The sequence below is a fragment of the Erpetoichthys calabaricus genome, chromosome 1, assembly GCF_900747795.2.
Source record: "Erpetoichthys calabaricus chromosome 1, fErpCal1.3, whole genome shotgun sequence".
Classification (NCBI taxonomy): domain Eukaryota; kingdom Metazoa; phylum Chordata; class Cladistia; order Polypteriformes; family Polypteridae; genus Erpetoichthys; species Erpetoichthys calabaricus.
Window position 1 is genome coordinate 102,448,248 of NC_041394.2, and position 13,077 is coordinate 102,461,324.

The 13,077-nt window shown below is 40.9% G+C and overlaps 1 protein-coding gene across 1 annotated transcript in view; it reads left to right on the top strand.

Annotated features, from left to right (window-relative positions):
* Nucleotides 1-13,077, top strand: part of LOC114653977 (ribosomal protein S6 kinase, polypeptide 4) — a 101,010-nt gene that overhangs the window by 35,093 nt on the left and 52,840 nt on the right. The gene's annotated exons all lie outside the window — the stretch shown is intronic.

Here is a 13,077-nt window from a genome sequence, read left to right on the forward strand (position 1 = left end):
CTGCTGAGAAGACCGGTTGGGTGAGCTGGTGAAGCATAGAGTTGATGACATTTTTAGCAGGGAGAGCAAGAGAAAGATGAAGAAAAATAAAGAAACCCAATTGCAGCATGGTTTTTAATGGAATATTTATGTATTTTATTGTGGATTGTAACTTTCACAGAAGAACAATTTTTATTATTTATTTTTTTATTTGAATAGTACAGCAGTTACTGCACTTTGGGGGATTTCCTGGAATCTCCTCCATGCCCTTGAGACTGTGCTGGGAGACACAGCAAACCTTCTGGCAATGGCACGTATTGATGAGCCTTCCTGGAGAAGTTGGACTACCTGTGCAACCTCTGTAGGGGCCTCCTGCTACCAGTAGTTGCCAAATGCAAAACTAGTGAAAAAACAGTCAGAAAAGATGAGGAGGGAAAAATGTCAGTGGACTGCACCTGTTAAAACCATTCCTGTTTTGGGGGTCGTCTGATTGTTGCCTCTTTAGTGCACCTGTTGTTAATTTCAATAACACCAAAGCAGCTGAAATTGATTAACAACCCCCTCTGCTACTTAACTGACCAGATCAATATCCCAGAGGTTTCATTGACTTTATGCTATACTCTGATTAAAAATTTTATATTGTAGTATGCAGAGATATAAACTAGCCTCACATTGAAGGGTAGCTTCTGGGTGTTTCTGGTGCATAAGCTGGAATAAATTTAGGTTTGATCACAAGGGGTCATGTTGTTAAATTCTACCAATCACAGAGCTTTGGACATCCATCCATTTTCCAACCCGCTGAATCCGAACACAGGGTCATGGGTAGGGAATCAGGAGCCCAGGATTCCCGGACATTTTTCATTCCTGTATTCCCGGGAATGAAACTGCTGTAATTCCCGGGAAAACGGGAACGGCCAAGCTCGCATATAGCGTGTAAAAATTGATCAAGAAATAACAGAGTTATAGTTGAAAATAATTAAGGTGGCGCCATTGCTGCAGATTGCACTTCATCAGACAACATGTTGCATCCGCATTATCTGTGCCAAGAAACTTGCCATCACAGAATGATGACAAGAAACTGGATGCATCAGTAAAAGCTGAAATGGCGGTGTTTCAGAGCAACGGCAAGCGCGGGTGTTGTTTAGAACAAGTGTATCAGTATCTGATGATTGTGCCTACTACTTCAGTGGAGGCAGAGCGTTCTTTCTAAGCGGCTGGTGTACTTCTGCACGAAGGTGCGCTCTTGCCTGGACGACCGCACGCTGGACACGTTACTAATAATAATTTATTACATTTATATAGCGCTTTCCTCAGTACTCGAAGCGCTTTCCACACAGGGAGGAACCGGGAAGCAAACCCACAATCTTCCACGGTCTCCTTACTGCAAAGCAGCAGCACTATCACTGCGCCACCTGTGAGGACGTTGTGCTTTCTACGCTCTTATTACCGCAACTAAAGATACATGCACTTGTATGACAGCATGAACTGCTTGTAGATAAGGTTAGTCTTTTATTTGTGTCAACATATTGCAGTAGTTTTATTAAAAATAAGTGTCAGTCGTTCTAAAACCGTTCACATGTGAGATGCCCGTGCACTGTGTCATCCCCGGGAGCCTGGGATGAAATGCGGGATTCCCAAATTCCCGGGAATGGATTCCCTAGTCACGGGGGGTCTGCTGGAGCCAATCCCAGCCAACACAGGGCACAAGGCAGGAACCAATCCCAGGCAGGGCACCAACCCACCGCAGGACATACACACACCCACACACCAAGCATACACTAGGGCCAATTTAGAATCGCCAATCCACCTAACCTGCATGTCTTTGGACCATGGGAGGAAACCCACGCAGACACAGGGAGAAAATGCAAACTCCATGCAGGGAGGACCTGGGAAGCTAACCCGGGTCTCCTTACTGCGAGGCAGCAGCGCTACCACTGCGCCACCGTGCTGAGCTTTGGACATAACATAACAAAACAAAATGTGTGGGAAAACTGGTTTCACATGGTTTATTTGTATGTGAGTGGAGAAGTGCAAATGAAGGAAGTTCCGTTCGGTGGAGTATTCTACAGTTCTGTAAATGCTCCAGGAGGATGTTGTGGTCATTATGTTTAAGAGGTTTTTAAAAAAAGTGCTTCCTGTGATGACATAATGACAGTGCTGCTTTATGCATAAATAATTCTTGCATATTTTCAGTCATGTGTCTGTAGTGATGTTTGAAATTAAGATGTTTAATAGCTAGCATACTGCCACCCATATTGCAGTATTTAGCTTTCATAGCTGTTTCCTATCTTCTTAAAATTTTGCTTTAAAATGTTACAATATTTTCCTTTAAACAGTTTTGCTTTCCTACATGGTTGAGTTAGTTTTTTGTGTTAACAGTTATACCAGGAACTAGAATTAAATATTTTATTCTCTTTTCTCGTAAAGTTCCAGCATATTAGTAAAACAGAATCTCTCATCTAAACCTGTTTACTGTCTGGTAATCAATCCATAGTGGACTACTGCTTTTCCATCTTGTTTTTTTTTAATTGATTCCATTAATTTTGTCAAAGTACATGTTAGGCTTACTAATTGTAATTACCTATAGAAATATGATTAAGTTGTTTGGAGTATTTTAAAACATTTGCTAAATTCTGGTCTTTGATAATTGCACATATAATATAGCAGCTTCTTTTAGTGATTAAATATTGTTTATCCCTACAGGAAATGTTTACTGCTTACCAGAATTTGCAGTTTTTTTAACATATGTTCTAATACAGTGTTTCTTGACCTTTTTGGTGTTGTGACCCAGTTTGTACCATGTAAGTTTCTTTGCAACCTGCCAAGGTGGAGTTTGGTTCCCCTTGCTGAACCAAGCGTGACCATCAGAGCAGGGGTGGGATCAAGCACTACTCACTGCAACCCACTGCCATTGTTGGTGGTTGAGAAACACTGTCATGATAAATTTGTTAGAGTGATTTTAATGTGACCTGAATATTCTATAGCCACCAAAATGTCAGTGACTTCCTGGCTCTAGGAGAATATGTTTTAAGAGACATTTTTCGCAATCCTATTGTTACATGTTCACCGGACCTGGAGTGTCTGATCATCAAGTGCCGGCCGCTTTACCCGCCTAGGGAGTTTACAGCTGTACACATGGCGGCTGTTTACATCCCCCACAAGCAAACACCAGCACTGCACTTAAGGAACTGTACGGCCTCATTGCGGACTGTGAAAACACACACCCCGAAGGTCTGGTTATCATCGCCAGGGACTTCAACAAAGCAAGCTTCTGGTCTGTTTACCCCAAATACTACCAACACGTCTCCTGTTCCACCAGGGGTGCTAATACATTGGACCACTGCTACACCGCACACAAAAATGCGTATCGTTCACTCCCGCGGCCGAACCTTGGGCAGTCAGACCACTGATCTGTGCTGCTCCTCCCTGTTTACAAGCAGCAGTTGAAGCGCACAGAGCCGGGGGGTATTTTTCGTACGTGGATTACTCGTTTAGCCGGATGTAATTGTTGATGATTTGGCATGATCCTGGATCTGTCGGTTTTTCGAAACTCTTGCTGGATGTGTTGTCATAGCAGCACATCCAAATCCTCAAACATGCTCAGAGCAGGTTTGTTCTACATAAACAAGGATTAGCTCACACACTTAATCAGTTTCCGTGCATGGAATTCATTCAGTCATGGCTTCACCGTTCATGAATGAGCGACCAATTGATATCGGTGCGCAAATTATAAGAAGAGAATTTCATATAGAGAGGGTTTTGCACGATCGGCAAGATCCTTTATTGCTCCCAGAGGAAATTCTTTTTGAAAGATACCGGTTTAGCCAAGGGGTAATATTGTACCTCAAAAATTTATTAGGACCTTATATTCGAAGTCAAACTCGGCGAAGTCGGGCTCTCACAACCACACAGACAGTATGCATTGCTTTGAGGTTTTTTGCAAGCGGCGCTTTTTTATATACTGTAGGCGATGCGGAAAATCTATCTAAAAGTGCAGTTTGCCAGGCAATTCGGAAAGTCTGTTTGGCTCTGAAATATTTCCTTCGGGTTTTCATAGTGTTTCCTGGACACCTGTGTGTGCAGACAATAAAAGAGGCATTTCATGCCATTGCAGGTAGGTAATACACAGGCTAAAACACCCACAGTTCCATAAAGAATCTCACAATCAGCCTAACATTTTCATTACCCAGGATTTCCAAATGTGATTGGGGCACATGGGACTGATCAGAGTGGAGTTTGATTTGAAAAATGAACCTCTCCTCCTTATGAATAATCAGACACAGTGTCGTCATCAAATATTTGACCTTTGTCAATATCTCGTTGGTCAGACACAGGTTCTAGGGATATGACATTCCTTGCAACTGACCCAACAAAAAAAGAGGGCTATATGGAACATACACATGGCACACATTGAGGACAAATATATGCAATGACCATCCTTTACCTGAAATGAAGTGACCACTGAATCCTGCCACTGGTTCTGAGGAGGAGCTTCCCCCTGGAATGCCCTCAGAAACAGGGCGATGGGCATTTTGCTGGAGAGCCAACTCTTCTGCAAGGGTTAGGTCTGGACCACGTGGACCTTCACCTGTTTTTTCTTGTCTGCCTTCTTATTAGCTTTAAAATTGTTCTTTACATTATATATGATTCTTTATGTCAACAATTCTTTAAATAGTTATATACCAGTTTTTACCAGTTTGAAGTATATCCTTGTACTTCACTTTAACCTGTTCCCGTGTTCTCCTTGTTTGATCTGGAATTATGACATATTAAATAATTAACCTGACACATAGGAAATGAAACGCTGCTTTCAGTAAGTACAATGCACACGCGTTTAATTTGTTGGACACTTTTTGCCAGCCGTCTTTTCTGGTGTGGGCTGCTTTTGCAGTGTTACCCCTTGTGCATATTAAATCTTGAAATCATTCGAGTAACTAAAAAATGCGCCCGTTCTTTCATCATTTTGTTACAGCCTATCAAAGACTTGCTGATCATGTTTTCTAGACTAAATATATATGGGCTTTTCACTCAGCGCAGGCGCGCGCATTCATCTCGGATGATTAGATCCAGCTCGACTAATCTACTACACGGCTGTGTTTGAAAAACCGACTTATCCCAGATGAGTTTCACCGGCATTAACTCATCCAAGATGAGGCATCTGATCTTGGATGATTTAAGCGACGTATGGAAAATACCCCCCCGGTCTTGCGAGAGGTGCACTGTTGGACCCCGGAAGCGGAGGAGAAACTTAGGGACTGCTTTGAATCTGTGGATTGGGATGTTTTCAAAGAGTCCTCTGAGAATCTGGACGAGTATGCCGCAGTTGTCACAGGCTTCATCGGGAAATGTGTGGATGACTGCGTACCCACAAAGTTTACGCGTATTTCCCAACCAGAAGCCCTGGATGTGTGCTGAAGTACGGTCGGATCCGTGAGCGCAGCAGTGCGTCTCACTCCGGAGATACACAGGCATACAAAAAGAGCAGGTATGCTCTCCGAAAAGCCATTAAATACGCAAAGCGCCAGTACGCCCACAAACTGGATTCTCAGTTTAACAGCACAGCAGACGCTCGTCGGATATGGCAGAGTATTCAGCTGATCACAGACTACAAACCCCGGACACACGCGGCCACAGCTACCGCCACTTCATTCCCGGATGAGTTGAACGTGTTTTCGCTCGCTTCAAGCTCGCTAACACGGACCGGCCCGTGCAACCCCCCACAGCACCGCAAGACTCCAGCCTGAGGCTCTCCGAGGATGACATGAGGAAGACTTTTTCCCAACTCAGCATCTGCAAAGCACCTGGCCCAGATGGAGTCTCAGGTCATGTTTTAAAAACCTCTTGTGACCAGCTAGCTGCTGTCTTTACTGATATTTTTAACACATCTCTGAGAGTTTCATCTGTCCTAACCTGCTTCAAGCACACAGCCATCATCCCTGTCCCAAAGAAAAATAAAGTAGACTGCCCAAATAATTACCGCCCAGGACTTACAGCCATGAAGTGCATTGAGAGGCTGGTGCTAGAACATATCAAGGACATCATCTGTGACAGTCTGGACCCCCTCCAGTTTGCCTACCGTTGCAACAGGTCCACTGAGGATGCCATGTCCATAACACTTCACACAACCCTGTCTCATCTGGAGAACAAGAACTGTTATGCCAGGCTGCTGTTTGTGGACTACAGCTCTGCATTTAACACCGTCATTCCAACCCAGCTCATTGCTAAACTCCAGGATCTGGGGCTTAGCTCTTCACTGTGCAACTGGGTACTGGACTTCCTCACTGGCAGACCTCAGCAAGTGCGTATTGGTGGAAAAACATCCTCCATCATCACCATCAACACTGGCACCCCGCAGGGCAGCGTGCTGAGCTCCTTGATTTACTCTCTCTACACCCATGACTGCATAGCTAAGTACAGCTCTAACACCATCCTCAAGTTTGCTGACGATACCACTGTTATAGGTCTGATCAGCGAAGACGATTAGACGGCCTACAGGGAGGAGGTCAGACTCCTGGCAGAATGGTGTCAGGACAACAACCTCACCCTCAATGTTAGCAAAACTAAGGAGATGATTGTCGATTTCCGCACACAGGCAACAGAGCACAGCCCCATCTACATCGGAGGTGAGGCTGTGGAGCAGGTCAGCAGCTTTAGGTTCCTCGGTTTCACCCTCACTGATGACCTTAAATGGTCAAGTCACATTGCGGCAGTAGTCAAGAAAGCCCAACAACGCCTCTACTTCCTCAGGTGACTGAGTAAAGCCCGGATGTCCCCCACAACCCTGTGCAGATTCTACGGGTGTACTGTGGAATCCATCCTGACAGGATGTATCACATCCTGGTACAACAACTGCTCAGTTCAGGACTGCAGAGCTCTACAGCGTGTCGTGAATACAGCACAGCAGATCATGGGCACACAGCTCCCTGTGGATTGTCGTGAATACAGCACAGCAGATCATGGGCACACAGCTCCCTGCGATCCAGGACATCCACACTACACGCTGTCTCAGGAAAGTGAACCATATCAGGCAGGACCTCAGCCACCCTGCACTGTCACTTTTCACCCTCCTCCCATCTGGGAAGCGACTAAAGTTCATTCAGATGCACACCTCCAGGTTCAGGAACAATTTCTACCCAACTGCAATCAGACTCATGAACAATCAGTAACCTTGTGTCACCTCCACTGCTACCTGTACAAATACTTCTGCCACGGTCTCTATTTATTCCTAGGATTCTGGTTTTATTTATTTACTTATTTATATTCATTTATTTATTGTGGGTGGGTTTTTTTTTTGGTCTATGTTCACTGTCTGCAGGGACACATGCAAGCAAGCATTTCATTGTACATGGTACTTGTACTTGTACACATGACAATAAAGAATTGAATTGAATTGAACATTTTATTTCTCCCCTTACCATTCTTAGTATACTTTACTTTTTCCTCATGTTTCCCTTATTGCTAAAAGAATAAAAACCCTTTTAGAGTTTTTTTGGTGCTCTGAGACATATTGCATTGTAGCCATTTTCATAGTTTAACAGCTGGCAGTTGGAGCAGCACATAATGATGCGAATATTAGAACAATTGTGAGATTAACGGGCCATTAATCCCAACAAGCTCATCCATTTTATTAACCTAGATTGTCCAAAATAACATAATCAATATTTAAAGGTCCCTAAAGTCCTACTCTCCACAGTGCTAACTGGTAATTTACTTCATGTGTCTATGGTCCATGAAGAAAAACTTTCTTACATTTGTGGGATTTATGCCCATAACAAGTTTCTACCCATGTCCCTATGTTCCTGTTGAATAATTTATTTTAATCCATGGGTTACTTCAGGAAATTTAGACCTGCTGCACTTGTGACCAAAGAAAAGCCACAGCTGAAATGTGATGAAGTTTAATAGAGGTTGCCTTGAACTTAGAGTTGGGTGAAAAATTGTGGGGCAAAGGCCAGGGTCATGTGAGACAAAGACAGAAAAAAAGATGATACCTGTAAAGGAACTGTGTATGTTGGCAGGACAGTCACTTAAATCTATTAATGAAATTTTATTGTTTTATATTTAAAATATGTTCCTTCAGATTTATTCAAATAGGAATGAAACATTTTTCAGGGCTACAAATACAGTATGTCACCATATGATGTATACACAACTTACCAGGAGACTGGTAACATTTTCACAATAAATTATTTATTATTTCATGTGTCCCTTTGTCTTATAGCTGAAGCAAACTTCATATATCCTGTCAAACCCAAACTCTTAAGTGTAAATTTTATCAGTTTATGTGATATTACAGTATGCATGTTTATGTGGTTCAAAAAAGTTGTGAAAGACTTAATAAAAAGAGAAAACAGTTAAAGGCTAAAATTAAAGGTAGCCAGAATATTACTGCTAGGATTGCACAGGTATTTTTTATTTCTGTTTATTATTGTCATATTTTATTTAATTTTATGAACTTTACCATTATGACCATGCTACTTATAAAAGAGCACTTCACATTTCTAAGAATTACTGAACTTATTTAATGTAAAAGGATGATTTTGGCAAAAGACTGGTAGGGGGAAAAATGTAATTCATATTCTGGTTCTGGTTTTTGACCAAGAGTTTAGTTTTGACCTGAGAACTTGATATAGGGCAGTAGTCCAGGGGATCATCAAAATGATTAGACCAAGGGCCAAATTCTTGCACAGAAAATGCTATTTGAGCTAGGCCAAGCCAGGACAGACTGTGCAGCACCCCACATCCCGAACTGCACAAGCACTAGACAGAATTTGACAAACACAGTCCCTCATTCTCCTCTACACCCCCTCATTCATTCGCCCACTCATTCACATCACGCACACATTATGTCAGTTCAGTCGCATCGGATTTATATCTATGTAAGATAAGGAATTATCATAAAAGAGTACAGTATGAGGTGCAATTATCTTCAGAGTCTTATCCAACACACACTTAAGACTGGCAGGCACAAGCTACAGTCACAGTACTAAAATCCTCACCCATTCATTAACTCAACTGTGAACCAAATGGATAATGGCTAAGCACAATAAAGCCTTTTTCAAGTTGTAGTTGTTTTGTCACAGTATGGTATACATTTTTTTCATGAGAATATTTTGTGACTTTTTAAAAATTAATAATTATTATTAATACATTTAGACATTAAAAAACTAAATGTTTCAGTTCTAGCAGTTTAAAATGGGGTTTGTGAGAGATGGATGCAAACATGGGAAAAAAGGCTTTAAAACTTTACTGAATATATTCACACTGAAGCAGCAAAGGTTTAGATCTCAGAAGTCTTTTTCTGTGTGTTTTTTTTTTTTTCTGAAAACAGAGAATCACAACACAACTCAATCAAATAAATAAGACTAACATAACAAATTCAACATTGTTCTTCAAAATCATCATACCAAAAAAACCTTGGCATTCAACTGCAACCCAGGAAGAAATAAGAATAGTGAAGTCCCTCTAAATTAGTTCTTTATATACAATAAAACAGCAAGTGAAATAAGAAAGTTCAGCATGGACCCAGTATGTTTATTTTACAGTTATGTTAATGAATTCTTGCCATATTTTAAAAAGATCCTCTTAAAGAAAAAATGATTATTTTTCAATTTTAAATTCTATTATATAGAACATTGCTGTCCCACTGAGTTATAGAAAGTCGATTGTGATTCTTCCTGTTGAGCAAAAGAAGTTTACGTACTAATAGTGTGGTATAGGATATTACAACTAATGTTTCATAGCATACTTTTATCTTGTTTGCTGTTACTCCAGATATTTCTGGTAAGGTGTTAGAAGTGAATTTAGATGCCTTTCTGAGAGATTTCAGAAGCTTCTGCCCAAAAAATTTGGGTGTAGGGCATTACCAGTGATGCAGGTGCTTGATGATAATGTTCACAAGTTATATCTTGTTCAGAGTACATTTGAGACAACTTTATGCAAGATATGTGATCAATGAGAAATCTTCACTTGAATTATGATGTACTTTGCACATACTGAGCTAAAGTCTATGAATAGTTGAGTTCCTTCCCTTTTCTGAAATCATAATTAAAAGATCCCTTTTCCCATTGTTCCTTAGAATCATTAAAGAGTAAATTCTTTGAAATATTTTATATACTCTGGAGATGTTGTCTGAATCTTCATCCACACTAGTTAGTATCACCACAGAGATAGATAAGGGTGAGCGGTATAGGGAACTGGTAGGTTATGTATAGGACTGAAATGTGTGTAGCTAGAAGATTACATTTGAACATTTAAACAATCAACACAAGAAGAGGTCATTCAGCACAACAAAGGTCACCAATCCTATCCATTTAATTCTTCCAAAATAACATTGTTTAGTTCTGAAGGTCCCGATAATTTTACTGTCCACCACGCTACTTGGTAACATATTTCATGTGTCTGTGATTCTCTGTGTCAAGAAACACCTCCAAATATTTCTGTGAAATTTACCCTTAACAAGTTTCCAACTGTGTCCCTGTGTTCTTCTTGAACTCATTTTAAAGTAACAGTCTTGATCAACTGTACTACGTCCCTTCATAATTTTAAACACTTCAGTTATGTCTCTTCTTAATTTCCTTTTGCTTTAACTGAAAAAGCTCAGCTCTTTTAATCTTTCCTTATAACTCATCCCCAGTGGCCCTGGAATAAGCCTAGCTGCTCTTCTCTGGATCTTTTCTAGTGCTGCTATGTCCTTTTTGTAGCCTGAAGACCAAAACTGCACACAATACTCCAGATGAGGTCAAACCAGTGCACTATAAAGCTCGAACATAACCTCCTTGGACTTGTACTCAACACATCATGGTATACATTCTGTTCACCTTCCTAATGGCTTCTGAACACTGTCTGGCAGTTGATAGTGACGAGTCAACTACAACATTAGCTGTACTTTCAACTGTCAGACCTCCCATTGTATACTGTACATGTAACACTTTGCATTTACTTACATTACATTTCATTTGCCACAAAACCGCCCAAGCCTGTATGCTGTCCCAGTCCCTCTGTAATGAGTCAATGGATTCTAGATTATCTGTAATCCACCTAGTTTGGTATCATCTGCAGACTTAACCAGTTTGTTATTTATATTCCCATCCAAATCATTTATATGTACAGTCATATGAAAAAGTTTGGGAACCCCTCTCAGCCTGCATAAAAATTTACTTTCAACAAAAAAGGTAACAGTGGTATGTCTTTCATTTCCTAGGAACATCTGAGTACTGAGGTGTTTTCCGAACAAAGATTTTTAGTGAAGTAGTATTTAGTTGTATGAAATTAAATCAAATGTGAAAACTGTCTGTGCAAGAATTTGGGTACCCTTGTAATTTTGCTGATTTGAATGCATGTAACTGCTCAATACTGATTACTTGCAACACCAAATTGGTTAGGTTGGTTAGAAGCCTTCAACTTCATAGACCGGTGTGTCCAATCATGAGAAAAGGTATTTAAGGTGGTCAATTGCAAGTTGTGCTTCCCTTTGACTCTCCTCTGAAGAGTGACAGCATGGGATCCTCAAAGCAACTGAAAATAAAGATTGTTCAGTATCATGGTTTAGGGGAAGGGTATAAAAAGCTATCTCAGAGGTTTAAACTGTCAGTTTCAACTGTAAGGAATGTAATCCGGAAATGGAAGACCACAGGCACAGTTGCTGATAAACCCAGGTCTGGCAGGCCAAGAAAAATACAGGAACGGCATATGCGCAGGATTGTGAGACTGGTTACAGACAACCCACAGATCACCTCCAAAGACCTGTAAGAACATCTTGCTGCAGATGGTGTATCTGTACATCGCTCTACAATTCAGCGCAATTTGCCCAAAGAACATCTGTATGGCAGGGTGATGAGAAAGAAGCCCTTTCTGAACTCACGCCACAAACAGAGTCGCTTGTTGTATGCAAATGCTCATTTAGACAAGCCAGATTTATTTTGGAACAAAGTGCTTTGGACTGATGAGACAAAAATTGAGTTATTTGGTCATAACAAAAAGCACTTTGCATGGCAGAAGAAGAACACCGCATTCCAAGAAAAACACCTGTTACCTACTGTTAAATTTGGTGGAGGTTCCATCATGCTGTGGGGCTGTGTGGCTAGTTCTGGGACTTGGGGCCCTTGTTAAAGTCGAGGGTCAGATGAATTCAAACCCACTATCAACAAATTCTTCAGGATAATGTTCAAGCATCTGTCACAAAGTTGAAGTTACACAGGGGTTGGATATTCCAATAAGACAATGACCCAAAACACAGTTCAAAATCTACAGTACAAAGGCATTCATGCAGAAGGAGAAGTACAATGTTCTGGAATGGCTGTCACAGTCCCCTGACTTGAATATCATCGAAAATCTATGGGATGATTTGAAGCAGGCTGTCCATGCAATTTAACTGAACTGGAGAGATTTTGTATAGAAGAATGGTCAAAAATACCTCCATCCAGAATCCAGACACTCATCAAAGGCTATAAGAGGCGTCTAGAGGCTGTTATATTTGCAAAAGGAGGCTCAACTAAGTATTGATGTAATATTTTTGTTGGGATGCCCAAATTTATGCACCTGTCTAATTTTGTTGTGATGCATATTTTCTGTTAATCCAATAAAAATAATGTCACTGCTGAAATACTATCGTTTCCATAAGGCATGTCATATATTAAAAGGAAGTTGCTACTTTGAAAGTTCAGCCAATGATAAACAAGAATCCAAAGAATTAAGAGGGGTTCCCAAACTTTTTCATATGACTGTATTAAAAATAGCAGCTGCCCTATCACTGACTCCTGTGGGACACCACTCTTAACATCAGCCAATTCTGATAGGGTTCATTGATTGCACTGTAGCCATCTACTTCCTGCATCTGAGCCACTTTTGCACCCATCTACACACTACACCCTGAACCCCAACTTCTTTTAGTTTGATGCCCAACCACTCATGTGGCACCTTATCAAATGCTTGTTGGAAGTTAAGATAAATAATATTGTATGCACCACTTTGATCATATCTGTTTGTGGATTCCTCATACAATTCCAGTATATTAGCAAAACATGACCTCCATCTTCTGAAAACATACTGTGACTACAGTATCCAGTAAAAGTCCTGTTCTTGCCATGTGTTACTCAAT